Source organism: Amblyraja radiata, chromosome 13 (genome assembly GCF_010909765.2).
Source record: "Amblyraja radiata isolate CabotCenter1 chromosome 13, sAmbRad1.1.pri, whole genome shotgun sequence".
Classification (NCBI taxonomy): domain Eukaryota; kingdom Metazoa; phylum Chordata; class Chondrichthyes; order Rajiformes; family Rajidae; genus Amblyraja; species Amblyraja radiata.
Genome location: NC_045968.1, coordinates 28937472 through 28952128, shown reverse-complemented (window position 1 = coordinate 28952128; position 14657 = coordinate 28937472).

Genomic DNA, 14657 nt, shown 5'->3' with positions numbered 1-14657 from the left:
TGGAATAAGCAAAGCAACAGATACTATCAGTCTGAAGAAGTGTCTGAACCTGAAACGTTACCCATTCCTCTCCAGAGATGCTGCCTGTCCCGTTGAGTTACACCATCATTTTGTGTCTATCGTCAACAACAAACAATTCTGCTTGATTACCCATACAGCCCTCAACTAAGCCTCAATGCCAGTCATCAGAATGGCACCATGGCTGCTTAATACAGGATGCATAACAGCAACTTGCCAAAGCTTCAACGACACAACAAAAGTGTATCTATGGAAAGTGAGGCACACCCAAGGACAAAAGACTGAATGAATGCATGGAGCCTGAGAAGGTCGGTGAAGTCTTAAATAAGTACTTCACATTAGTGTTCATGAGGGAGTAGAACATGTATGATGGTGGGATCAAGGAGGAGTATGTTAATATTTGAGAGCATGTCAATAATAATAAGGTGTTGGGTGACATGACAAACATTAAGGCGGATAAGACCTCATGGCCTGTTGAAATCTATCCCAGGATACTGAGAGGAGATTGCTGACACCTTGACAGAGATATTTGTATCCTCTTTAGACACTTAAAGTCCTAAAGTCCTAAAAGTAGCCAAAGTTGTTGTTTTGTTTAATATGGGCAACAGGGACAGTTCAGAAAATTATAGGCTGGTGAACCTTACATCAGTGATAGGATGTTATTTGAGAAGATTCTTACAATATGATTTGCATTTGGAAGAACGTGGACTTATTGTATATAATCATCATGGCCTTGTACAGTGGAAATCATGTCGTAAATTTGATTCCATTTATTGAGGAGGTAATGGCAGTGATTGATGAGGGAAGCGCAATGAATGTTGTCCATATACACTTTATAAAGCATTTGACAAAGTACCAGTCAGTAGTCTTATCCATGGTGAACTGGGGAGTAAATTGAATACAAAATTGGCTTGACCATAAAAGGGTGGTGGTGGAAGGGCATTGGAGGTCTGTGACCAGTTGTGTTCTTCAAGGATCTGTGCTGAGATCTCGTTTGTTTGTGAAATGTGCATATAAATGTATGTAAATGTATGTGGTCAGATTAGTAAATTTACAGATGGCATTATAGTTGGAGTGGGTGTGGATAGTGAGGTAGGTTGTTAAAGTATACAATGGAGGAAAGGCCATTTACAGATGTATAGAGAAATGGCAGAAGGAGTTTAATCTGGACAATTGTGAGATATTTCACTTTGGGAGGTTACATGTATGAGGAAAGTATACAGTTAATGGCAAGATCCTTAACAACCTTGATGTACAGAGGGATCTTGAAGTGGAAATCCAAAACTCCAAGCAAATAGCAACACAAGTGGATAGGATGGTATAGCATGGTTGTCTTCATCAGTCAGGTCATTGAGGATGAAAATTGGGTTCTATGTAAAATTTTACTTAGGCCACAATTGGAGTATGTGTGCCGTTCTGCTCAACACATTACAGGAAAGATGTAGAGAAGGTGTGGAGAAGAGTTTCACATGGATATTGCCTAGATTAGAGAGCTCTAGCTATAAGCAGAGTTGGACAAACTTGGTTTGTTTTCTCTGGCGTGTCAGAGGCTGTGTGACAACCCAATAGAAGTATATACAATTATGAGAGGCATAGAGAAGGTCGATAGTCAGCATCTTTTTCCCAGGGTAGAAATGTCAAATACGAGAGGCGTAGCCTTCATGTGAAAGGGGGAAGTTTAAGGAGATTTATGAAGCAAATTATTTACACAGAGGTGCCTGTAATGTGCTGCCAAGGGAAGTGGTAGAAGTAGATATGATAGCAACGTTCAAGAGACATTTAGATAGACACATGAATAGGCAGGGAATAGAAGGATACTAACCATGTGCAGGCAGATGGGATTAGTTACTGTAGATTGGCATCATGGTCGTTCAGTTCAGTTCAGTTCAGTTTTATTTGTGATATGTAGGTTAACACAGGGTCAACGGTAACAAATGAAATGTTTTTGACAAGACGACGGGTCACCTCAGCAATGATATTACAAGGATAAAATTAAGGTCATGATGGGACAAAAGGCCTTTTCCTGTGCTGCAATCTTTTATGTTCTGTAAGGCAGCCAATTTCTCAAGTGTAGGTGGAACTGGACAATAAATAGTGGCCTTGCCAATAATGTTCAGATCCCAATAATGAATAAAAGAAAATGTTGCACATTAGTCATAAATAGTTTAAAATAAACCATGTCACTTTGAAGAATGGCATTCCATTCATAAATGACATTTAATTGTGCCACATTATCATCATGTTATTGTTATATACTATGGCATATGTTGTAAAGTTTTCATTAAGTCTCATTCATAACTCTTTTGGAAAATGGAAGTTTGCACAAATAATTGTTGCAAGGCATAACATCGAAAATAATTATTTTAGAATACATAGAAATGAAAAAGAAAATGCATTTCTCAAACATTTCCTGAGTTTTAAAAAGAAACACAATGAATAAAAAAGGAATATATTAAGCACAGAACAAATTATTTCAGGAGATATACATTTTTCATTTTGTCCTTTTCTACAAAAAATACCTTCTCGGGAAAAGCATTGTACTTGCTTTGAAAGGGTCAAATAATTTTTTTGCTACCCCTTGTGCTATTGTGTGGAACTTTGGCCTGAGATAAAAGTCTCCACTGCTTTTTAATTAATGCTATTTAAATACAGAATGAGAGACCTCTATGTGTAATTACGATTCATTTGTAGAGTCAAGGTTAAACACATTTAAAGCTTGCAATGACTTTCTTTTCCCTATCATTTTTTTTGTAATTTTTCTGCCGTAATGTACTCACATAAAATATACAGTGAGACAGGCTTCTTAATTCTTTCCCAAAGTGAGTAATTTCCTGGATCTCTTTCATTAAAGTGCACAATGGCTGTGGAAGATATTCAGGTCAGATGGAGTTATTGTATAGTGTATATTCAAAACAGTGTTTCATCTAAATGCAAGTTGGCCCTCAATAATGTCTGTAGGTAAATTAGCAAACATTTCTTGAAACAGGCCTGTGATATAATTTCACTCTTAACCTTATGAAATCACAACAAAAAACTAACTATTTCAGGAATTGCAAACCTAACAATATAATTGATTCAACCATGACCAAAGCACACTCAAGACAATTGAACTAGAAATCTACTTGCGAGGTTCATGTTTGGACTTTTAACACTCCAGAAGCTTTCATTTTCAACTCTATATCTGCAGACTGTCTGTTTCTTTTCTATTTATGCTGCTTTGTTTTACTCTGGATGTTTGTGCCTTTTTCTCTTTTGTGTTTCTATTTATTTTCTTTCAATTCATCCATGAGCTTCGTTTTTATTCCTGATTTATTCTTCCTTACTGCTTTGTGCTTGGCTGGATGTGTATGGGTTGAGTGAAAAAGAGGCAAGACCAGTGAAAACATCAGCATAAGCAGACAAGATGGTGAAGAATGAGGACAGGATACTTGCCTTCATTAGCTGAGGCACTGAATATAGGAGCAGAGAGGCTATGTACAGCTTGATAAAATAGTGGTGAGGCCATGGTTGAAGTATGGTGTAACAGTCCTGGTCACCACACTATGGGAAGGACATGGTTGCATTGGAGAGGCTCAGCAGGATGTTTCCTGGGATGGAGCATTTGCTTAAGATGAGAGATGAATCGGCTGGGTTTGTTTTCCTTGGAGAGGAGGAGGGTGAAGGGGGCCCTGATTGAAGCATACAGAGAATTATGATGGGCTTAGAAAGTGTAGATAGTAGCAAACATTCTCCACAACGAAGATATCAAAAAAGAGAAAATAAATTGGGCATGGAGAACCAGCCGGAGGAGATCTGTTTTAACCAGAGGTTTTTTGGAATCTGATATAATAGTAAGATTAAACGAGAACTTACCAGTTTGAAGTTTGATCTGTATTTTATGAGGAGTTACGATGAGGGATTACGTGAAGAACCCGCTCAGTGCGCAGGCGCTGCATACTTCCAAGCAGCGGTGTGGAATCACAGATAGACACAGTTATTTTGAAGTAAACATAGTAAAGATAAGGAGACATCAATTTATTAGTTTGATCCATATAATGAGGGTGGGAGCGGAGGGCACGTAATCCCTCATCGTAACTCCTCATAAAATACAGATCAAACTTCAAACTGGTAAGTTCTCGTTTAATCTTACTATTTTACTTCGGAGTCACGTGAGTGACTACGTGAAGATTTCAAAGCTCTGTGATTTCAAACCGTGTAACAGTTTCATTTCACTCACTGCCGAAGTTCTTGAGGGAGGAAGTGTTATCGTAATGAACCAATGAGTCTATTTGTAGAAAAACACAATGGTATTTTTTAAACAATAACAACAAAGAATTAAGTTGCTCCCCTGGGCTTAAATTAAATATTTGCAGTTCGTAAATCTTTACTGCAAATAAACCAGGTTTTGCCAACGGCTTATTATAAAATTTCTGAACGGTCTTTTCCCTTCCCACCATCCTGCTGTAGCCAGGATGTGGTGTATAGGCATGTCCATTCTTTAGCCGTCGACATGGATGCTGCCCTGGTGGAATAAAATTTGTACATGTTAGTGTTTATCCCAGCAGTTTCTAGCACCTGCTTGAGCCATCTCGCAATGGTTTGGCTCGTACCCCACCATAAGGTTTTTGTGACTGACCCACAAGGCTTTTCATCTCCCTCGAATATTCTGGTTGTGTCTATGTAGGATAGTAGGTAGGTCATGGCACATAACCGTGGTTCTGGTGGGTAAGCCACGACTGGATTAGGTGTTCCTGGTCTGCTCTGTTTGACCAGTCGCTGGATAACGACAGATCTGGTCTGGAGCTGTGATCATGTTGTCCAGTCGCAATAGGTGTAGTGACTGGACCCTCTGAGCGGATACAAGTGCCATCAACATGAGCGTCTTTAGTGTAGCTTGCTCGAGGCCGGGGGATCTGGCTGGTGGCCATTCCCTGAGATATGTCAGGACCACACTGATATCCCAAATATGGGTATACCTGGGCTTAGGGCTTGATATTGTAAATGCCCTTCATCAGTTTTACCACCAGTGGATGGGATCCCATCGCCTGTTGTCCTGGCGCTGGTTTGAGATAAGCAGAAAGAGCACTCTGCGCTGTGTTGATGGCACTGTAGCTGATCCCTACATCGTGGTGTAGATGGCCAGGAACTCCAGTATGTTGGTGGCTGTAGCTGTTGCGTATGTTGTCCCTGTTTCCTGGCAGTACTTCTCCCTTTTTTGATGCTGGTTAAGTACTGCCTCTTGGTGGATGTTCGAAGGGATGCCGACATGGTGGTGATGGTTTGTTTGGACAATCCCAGTTCCAGGTAAGGTCTGTTCAAACTTGCAACCCAGGCGTTTAATTTTCTCATGGCATGGGTGTTTAGCTTACCTGGCAGGTAAGTAGCTGATAGCCAAATATGTCTTTCGACATACCATTGCCAAATCATGTTGACCAATTTGTCACATGATAATGATTTTATGCCACCCATATGGTTAATATAAGCCATCACCGTAGTATTTATCAATTTGTAACCGAACATGCAAGTGCTGCATATTAGATACATATGCTTTTAAACCATAAAAGGCGCCCAACATCTCTAGATAGTTAATGCCCAGTGTAAGTAGTAATGATGACTCTAGTTTAGTCCATCTACCACTTGTGCTGGATATGGAGTTAGTCGCTCCCCAGCCTTGAGCACTGGCATCTGTTTGAATAACTAAAGTAGGGTTAGTGATAAAGATAGGGCTGAAACTATGCCAAACGTTTTCTGCCCACCACTGTAGCTCTGATATTGCTTCAGTGGGTAAGTTCATGACACGATCATAGTGACCTGTATGTCGTTTTATTGCCCGTACCTTTGCTCTCTGTAAATTTTTTGATAGTGCAAAGGTCCGAATTGTGTAGCCGGAAATGCTGCTACCATTTCCCCAATTACTCTTGCTACTTGTCGAATAGTTGGTCGCTCGTTGACCATTAATTTGTTGCATGATTGTGCTAATTCAACCATTTTTGCCTTTGGCAAGGTAACAGTCATATGGACTGAGTTAATTGTGAAGCCCAGGTAGTCCATGATAGTGGATGGCTTCAACTTAGATTTATCTGGATGTAGGACGAACCCCAGAGTTTCGAGGAGCTGTTTTGTAGCTGATACTGCTGCCACAGCCAATTCCATCGTTTTCCCTACTATCAGAATATCCTCCAGATATGCCATGACAATATGTTTTTGTTTTCTTAGTATTGCCATGGCTGGGTTCAATATTTTGGTGAATAATCTTGGGCTGAAGTTCGCCCATAGGGCAATGCTTTGTACCATCCAGATAAATTTTAGGTATCTGCGATGATCCTTGTATATGGGTACTAGATAGTAAGCATCTTTAAGATTAATGCTTGCCATGAAGTGTCCTTTGGAATTCAGTTGTTTGGCAGTAACATATGTCTCCATTTTGAAATGTATATACTTAACAAATTTGTTTAGTGATGTTAAGTCAATGATGATGCGACAGACACCATCTTTTTTGGTTTTAGTGAATATATTCGATACAAATTCCAAAGGTTCATGTTTGGTCTTTTCGATGACCCCCTTTGTGATAAGTCTCACCAGTTCAGCTTGTCCCTCACGTTTCTTTTTGACGGAGGGAGAAATACCCTTTGGGGCCATTGTTGAACTGGCGGCGTTTTTTCTGACATGAATTGTATTTTATATCCTGTAATGTTGTTGAGTATATACTTGTCACTCGTGACCATACCCCATGCTTCTTTAAACAAGTGTAATCTCCCCCCTGTTAATAAAGCACCCTTATTCTCTATATGCTGGTAGGGGCCAGACCCACCTACCTCCATGGTTATTGGCGATTCTGTTTCTTCATTTTCCTGAAGATTTTGTTCTGACGTGCTGGCGATGTTGGGGGGAGGCGCATTTTCCAGAGGGTCCGCTGCGGGCCCTGATCTAAAAGATCTTTGGGGATAATGTGCGGACCCCAAGCGTTCACCAGTCCCATATTGCGGACGTCGACTGGTGGATGCCGTGGGGTGCTGCCGCTTGGGTATCGGAGGTCTTGGTTTGCTCGTCCCGGGGCCTGCCCTCATTAGGCCGAAGGTTTTTGATGCTTCCTGCATCTCCTTCAGTTTTTTATTGAAATCTTTCCCAAATAGCAGCGCGTCCGTCTCCGCAGCTGGGGCTTTACACAAGCCAGCACATTTGGGATTGAGGGCAGGTCTTATGTTTCCCTCCAGAGATTGTTGATCTCAAATTGTGTGGTACACATTAATGCCAGCACATCCTGCTGGCAGGTATCCATCTCCGTGGTCTCCACGGAACGAGCAAAGGCTGTGATGGCCGACGTCAGGAGCCTTAGGATCCGCTGTAGCTTGAGTTCTTGGGTCCGGATGTGTGACCCACATGCCCCCAGATTTGGCTGTTGACACTTTTTACTTTGAGGGCCTCGCCGTTTTCTGGTGCTGTGTTGTTTCAGCACCTCAGCGAGCACCTTTCCCAGTAATGGTTGATGCTGGCCGCCATTCTTGGTTCCAGCGGTGCTCCAGCCCGTGGGGTTGCTACAAGCGGTCCATCACACCCAACAGCTCTTCATGTTCCTGCACCCCTGGCATACTCCCGAATTCGTCCGCCTGCCCCTGTTCCAGACCAGCCCAGCCCTGGTCACCAATGCTAGCCTCCAGTAATGAGGGAGCAGAGGGCAGTGCATGAAGCACTGTGGAGGGGGTGCCTGACCTCCCTCCGCGAGAGCGCTCTTTCTGCGCATCTCGCTGGAGCTGCTCCAATTGCTGTTGGATGCAGCTCAGGCGGCTGTCTCTCTCCATTTAGGTGGAGACATGTCCCCGTCCGATGAATCGGACGCCACCGGCCGGATGCCTGTTCGGATGGCTAGACATCCAGCCCGCAGTTCAGGCACTAGCGGGACTGGGCTCGGCGCGGTGATGGGGATAGCGGAGCGCCCGGTAATTGTTCCTACTGCCTTCTTCTGGAGCTTTTGTGCCTTGTAGATGCGAGAGCGCCCCTCAAGCAGCGCGTCTCGCAGGCACCTGCTCCGTGAGCCGCTCCAGCAGCTCAGGCGGCTCTCACTCCCCCCGTGCGGGTGGAGAGACGTCTCGTCCGACATCGGGAACACCTGCCGGATGCCTCTCGAGTGGCTATGCGTCCAGCCCGCTGCTCAGGTACTAGCGGGCTGGCCTCGGCACGGTGTCGGGGAATTACGGAACACCGGGTAACGCTCCTACCGCCTGTTGCTGCCCCCCTCCCCAACGGGAAAACGGGGGACAGTTTTGTTCCAGAGCCTTTTTCTCTGCCTGTAAAAAACACAAGCAGAAAAAGGCTCACCTGTAAAAGAAAACCCGACCTCAGGGTACTCACCTGACGGTCCGGTTCATTCTGTAACGGGAGAGCCTAACTCCCGTGGCAGCCGCTGTTGCACTGCTGGCGTAATGCCGCGCCTGCGCACTGAGCGGGTTCTTCACGTAGTCACTCACGTGACTCCGAAGTAAAATCTGCCTGAAGAGATGGTGAAGACAGAGACACCGACTTTGAAGATGAATCTGAGCAAGCACTTGAATCATCAAGGCATAGAACGTGTATGGAATTAGTGTAGATGAGTAATGAATAGTCAGCATGGACTGGGTGGGCTGAAGGACCTGTTCTGTGTTGTATTAGTCTAGGACATGTGGTACGTGGGATTATTGGCTTCATGCATAGGAGAGGCTTGCATGTTCCAATGACTCAAGAGTGTCATCAACTGGAGCGATGTTCCTGGTAGGACCACTCACAGCAGTAAGGTCGCAGGATAGTTCTGAGGCAAAGAATGAGATGAGAAGTCCTCAATGGCGAAGAAAGACTACATTCACCATATCTATTCCTCTCATGATTTTATACACCTCTATAACATCCTCGTAAATCTTCTCTGCACTCTTTCCAGCTTAATGACATCCTTCCTACACCAGGGAGACCCAAACTGAATACAATACTTCCAGTGTAGCCTCACCAACATCTTGTACAACTGTAATATAATGTCTCAACTTCAATACTCAATTCCTTGACTAATACCAAAAGACATCTTCATCAGCCTATCTACTTGTGACACCACAAGTAGATAGGCTCTCCCAGATCTATAACAATCCCCAGTCTGGGTTGCCAACTTTCTCACTCCCAAATAAGGGACAAAAGGTCAAAATAAGGGACAAATTCCCGATGGCACCTCGTTGACCGACTCGTCCGTGGCTGGGTGAATGATGAGTTGGCCCGGGTACTGGACTGCACACAAAGCCCAGCTGGCGGGCCAGCAGAGGAGTTTTGGCCTGGACGCCGGACTTTGCGCACGACATCACACCCCATCTAACTCATGAACCGATGATCGGCCATGAGAAGGAGGTGTGGTGGTGTCGGCCGTAAGCGGAGGTCCGAAGGTCAGACAGCTGGCTGGGCTGCTGACCGATGGGGTCACGGGTGAGGCGCTGCTGCTGCACTCCATGGGCTGCACTACACCGGGTCGGGTGAAGCGGGGCCGGACGCGAGGCTCTGACCCGACAGTCCCGTCGACCCGAGTTGTAGCAGTCAAATACGGGACAAGGGTGATCCCGTATGGGACAAACCAATTTAGCCCAATATACGCGATGTCCCGGCTAATACGGGATAGTTGGCAACCCTACTCGCCGGGGCCCTGCCATTCACCGTGAAGGTCATGTCCTGGATTAACTTCCCAAAGTGCAATGCAACACCTCAAATATGAATTAAACTCCATTTGCCATTCCACAGCTCACTTGCCCAGCTGATCAAGAACTTGCTCTATATCGTAAGAAAGAACTGCAGATGCTGGAAAAATTGAAGGTAGACAAAAATGCTGGAGAAACTCAGTGGGTGAGGCAGCATCTAATTCTTGATTACCACATATTTTTGTGTCATCTGCAAACTTACTAATCATGCCTTGTACATACTCATCCAACCCATTGATATAGAAAACATAGAATCATAGAAAACATTGAAAAATAGGTGCAGGAGTAGGCCATTCGGCCCTTCGAGCCAGCACTGCCATTCAATATGATCATGGCTGATCATCTAATATCAGTACCCCATTTCTGCTTTTTCCCCATATCCATTTATTCCTTTAACCCTAAGAGCTAAATCTAACTCCCTCTTAAAAACATCCAGTGAATTGGCCTCAACTGCCTTCTATAATTTAGAGCAGCCAATTAATTTAATAACCTGTACATCCGTGGGATGTTGGTTGAAACCAGAGAACCCAGGTGATACCCACGCAATCACAGGGAGAAAGTGTCAGAGATCAGGTTTAAACCCGGGTCAACGGAGCTGTGAGGCAACTATGCTATTTTCAGTGCCACGGCACCCCTCAATTGAAGTGAAAGTTTTGTATGGTAGATGGGTTGTAAATCAAATAGTCTGTTTCGTTCTGGATGTTGAGCCTCTTGTTGGAGCTACACTCACCCAGGTCAGTGCATTGTGAATTTGTGCTCAGTAAGTGATAGAGAGGCTTTGGGAAATCAGAAAGTGAGTCCTTCAATTTAAACATCTCTACAATTATAAAAACTCATCATTAAGTGTTCCCTTCACATCGGCTGATCAGTCATTTCTTAATTGTTGTGGTCTTGCTGTTGTAGCAACATCCTGGTAAACCTATGTCCATTTTAACCATGCTTGCCTAATATGGTGACCAGAACTCTATTCTAAGCATGGTTTGAAGCCACACGGATCTATCGATTGCTCTGATTTCCCTGTCATGTTCTTCATTTTTGCCCTGCAATTTGTAAGTGATACCTCCACACATTCTGCAGCAAACATTTCCTGATCTTCTCAACCAAATTGATACCAATTTATGTTAATTCCTTGAACCCAGAACATCAATAACTTGCATTATTGTAACATCCGTTCCATGCATAAGTATTTTATTGCTCAGAAAACCGATATAACAATGAATGGTAAGCCAAAGGAGGCTTTGGCAAAATTATGAGTTTAAAGAATGGTGCAGTGGCACAGCTATTGGAACCACTGCCTCATAGCTCCAGAGACGCAGGTTCAATCCTGACCCTGGCTATTGTCAATGTGGAGTTTGTACATTCGCCCCGTGACTGCATTGATTTCTTCTGAGTGCTCCGGTTTCCTTCTATAGGAAAGGAGAGTGGGCAGGCTGGTAGGTTAATTGGCTACTGTAAATTACCCTTAATGTGTAGTTGACTGGTAGAATCTGGGGAGTAATTGATGGGAATGGGAGAATTAAATGGTATTAGTTTAGGATGAGTGTAAAACTGAGTGATCGTTTGTTGGCTGAAGAGTCTGTTTCTGTGCTGTATGTCCATATGAATATCTGAAAGGGAGAATTGAATGAGGTGGAGTTGAAATATAAGTTTAAAATTATTCAAGGATAAGAATTATAAATTCGAGTTTATAACGGGTCTAAAGTTAAGGTACATCAGCGAATTTAAGAGACAGTTGCATAAAAGAGCTGGCACCCTTTATATGACCCTTATACTTCATTGGCTTTACTTTTAAGTGTTTCCATATATTTTACTCAACTATTCCCAAAGCAGCAACTTTTACAATCTAGCTAATCTGGATGGAGGAGTGTCTATGGGTATGTCAGTGGATTTATTCTATTTATGGAGCCTAGTTTTCATTTCCTCCAAGAGTGGGAACATCTATCCATCAGCCCTATTAAATAGCTTCAGAATTTGTATGACCTCCTGTAGGTCATCTAGAAAATGGAGCCCCTACCCATTCAGTCTCTCCTGTGGGCAGTAACCTTCCAGTTCTACTATCATTTTGTAAATCATTTTTGCACTTTCTCCTTCTTGATCAATTTAGCTACCAAATTTTTGACTGTCTACACGAGGCACCCATCTTATTTACAGATTGCGGCCCAGTTGGTCCAACAAGGAAGAAAGTAAATATGCTGATAATGCAGATCAAGAAAATCTTAACTGATTCCTGTCTTCCCAGGAAAGATGACCACTCGCTGTTGCAATGTGTGCAGAAGCAAATCATTATCCTGACATGACACTAATAAAGTGCTGAGACAACAAACTTAGCCTCACCTGACTGGTGTTTCTATCAGTAGGGCTATTAATTCCCAGAAAGATAGCAGAAATGAAAAAGGCAAGCTTCGCCTATTTAATCGCCTTACCTTCAAATGCTGCCCAGAGTTGAATGATGAGCATGTAATAGTTATTCTAGTCCTTTAAAAAAAGAATAGATATTTTACCTTCTGAGCTAACAGTTAATTAATTCTGAAAATATCTGTCCTACTAAAATGAAGAAGGGGGAGTAAAGCTTGGGTAGGATAATGCAATTTAGAGAGGGGAAAAAAATGATGATTTTAGTGCTATCTTCTTGTGGTCCAGACCAAGCTCCTCAATGTCATTCAAAACACAAATAATTTTTTCTTTTCAGAAATTGTTCTCATGAATGATTTATATATGTCTTGTTATCAGAAGTGATTTCAATGGACCCCTGTGCATTCACCAAGACATTTGCTGCATAATTGTTAATTTTAATGCCATAATAGCTTTAGATGGAGGAAAAGATTAGACATTTATTGCACAATTAAATGAAACATACTTCAGAATCACAAAGGTTCCATAATTATTTCAGGCCATTAATAAAATGGGCATTAAATTATATTGGACACAAAAGAGAGGGAAATAGATTTTCATTAAAGCAATAGGGCTGGGGGAAGTAATGGATCCTGGATGAATTCTCTCTGAAATTAATTGTTGCCCAGCCTATTTCACAGAGGAATGAAAGAAAAACGTGTATTAAGGACCTTTGATGAAAGGCTTTTGTTTGACGGTCACAATGGCCAATAATTCAAAGTGGTGCTTGTGAATTTTCTCTCTCTCTTCAATGCATGGGTAGGCTCTTGGGGGCAAGAGCCCTTTCTTTGCAAGAGGTCAAGGGATCCAGGACTCATCGACTTCAAGAATTTCGGGAAATTAATAAGAAAAAAAATGAAAAGTTTTTTTTCGTTCACAAAGGAAATACAAACCAGCTTTCTTTTTCTTGCTCTTTGAAGTGTTGTAAGGCAAACAAATCAATAGATTTCAACCACTTCCAGGCACTCTATGCAAACCCAAGCGGAAGGGTGTTTGTCACAAATCGCACATTAATCAGAATAGCCAGAAGAATGGCACTCTTTATGTCAAAATGTTGAAGACAGAGGAAGGAACATTGCAGCTGTGTAGATTGTAAGTAAAAGACATAAAATAGAAAGGACCGTTCAGCTCATTGGAGTCTATACATCAAGTGTTCTAATATTTTGATAAAAGGCTGTAACCCCAATACATTACGTCTTTCTCTCTCCACAGATACTGCCTGACCCATTGATTAATTGTGCTTTATTTCAACTTTCCAGTATCTGCAGGATTTTGCTTCTGTACTCCTCCAGTCAAAACTTGTTCATAAATATCTTGTACCACCAATCCAACCCATCCTGTTAGCCCCTTACTTATCCCATTGCTTTGGATGTCACGGTGTTTGGTTGACTGATAATTCTAAAAACTATCACTTAGATTCAGTCACTGTTTACTGAAAATTAAGTTATTTTACCATTTAATTGCCCATCCTCTGACCCTGTCTTCCTGTCATATGAAACAGTAAGACTACTGGAAATCCTACTTGATAGAATGGTAGCATGCTATAGTGAACAAACAGCATACTCTATAACATTTGCTGTCATGCATTCAAATTTTTCCAAATAATTTCTCAACTCAACCTTAATAATGCAAATCTCTCCTTTTATTCTTTTGCCGATATTTAAAATTTGTACTTCCTCTTTAGTATCTCAGTGACCAGAGGGACAAATCCATCAATGCACACTTTTTCATGATCTTGAAGACCTTGATCAAGTCTAACTAATAACTTTCTCAATTTTAATGAGTCGTCTGATAACCAACTGATAACCAACCATTATTCCACTGGTGAACATCTCTCTGCACTATTTGGCTTAAGTGTAACTTACTTGCCCCTGAAGCTGATCCCCTGTACATTTAGCAGGCATCTTGACTTTCTGCTAGTGAAAGAATGCAAATAAATCACCAGCGAAAAGTGTAAAAACTTCTGATTCTGGAAGTCTGGAAGTGTGGACATGATCTGATGCCACAGCGTTTGTACAAACAGCAAGGACATTAACATTGCTACCTTGAGTGAAAACCAAATGGAGAAGTACCAAAGCAGGATTTGGGCATTCTGAAATAGAGGGCTGGTTCATCCAGTCTCTTCTACTGTTATGAGTCTACATTATCATAAACCAAACTCTCTACTCATTCAAGACCACAGACATCCCTGTTTTACAGGACAGCTGTCTTCCAACATCTGTGCTCCCACCTCTGATTTGATGCAGATCCAAACAGTGCTTTGTTTGTGACAATACTGTAAATGACCCAGTCATTCTCACAAACATGGTACAACAGAGTTTATTAAAAGACACTTACAGTACACTACAGCATGTTACTTCAGCTGTGTAGCGGCAACAAGACTAACAGCACAAGCTGGGTTACGATAATTTGAACCGTGTAGTAGGTGGAGCTTCTAATAATAAAGCACTACATTGGTTAGTGTGGAGTAACCAATCTACAAATACGCTCTGGAATGGCATGCCAGCCTCTAAACAGTTGCACATCATTATTTTGTTTTCCGGCCACGTGACACATTTGCCTATGAAT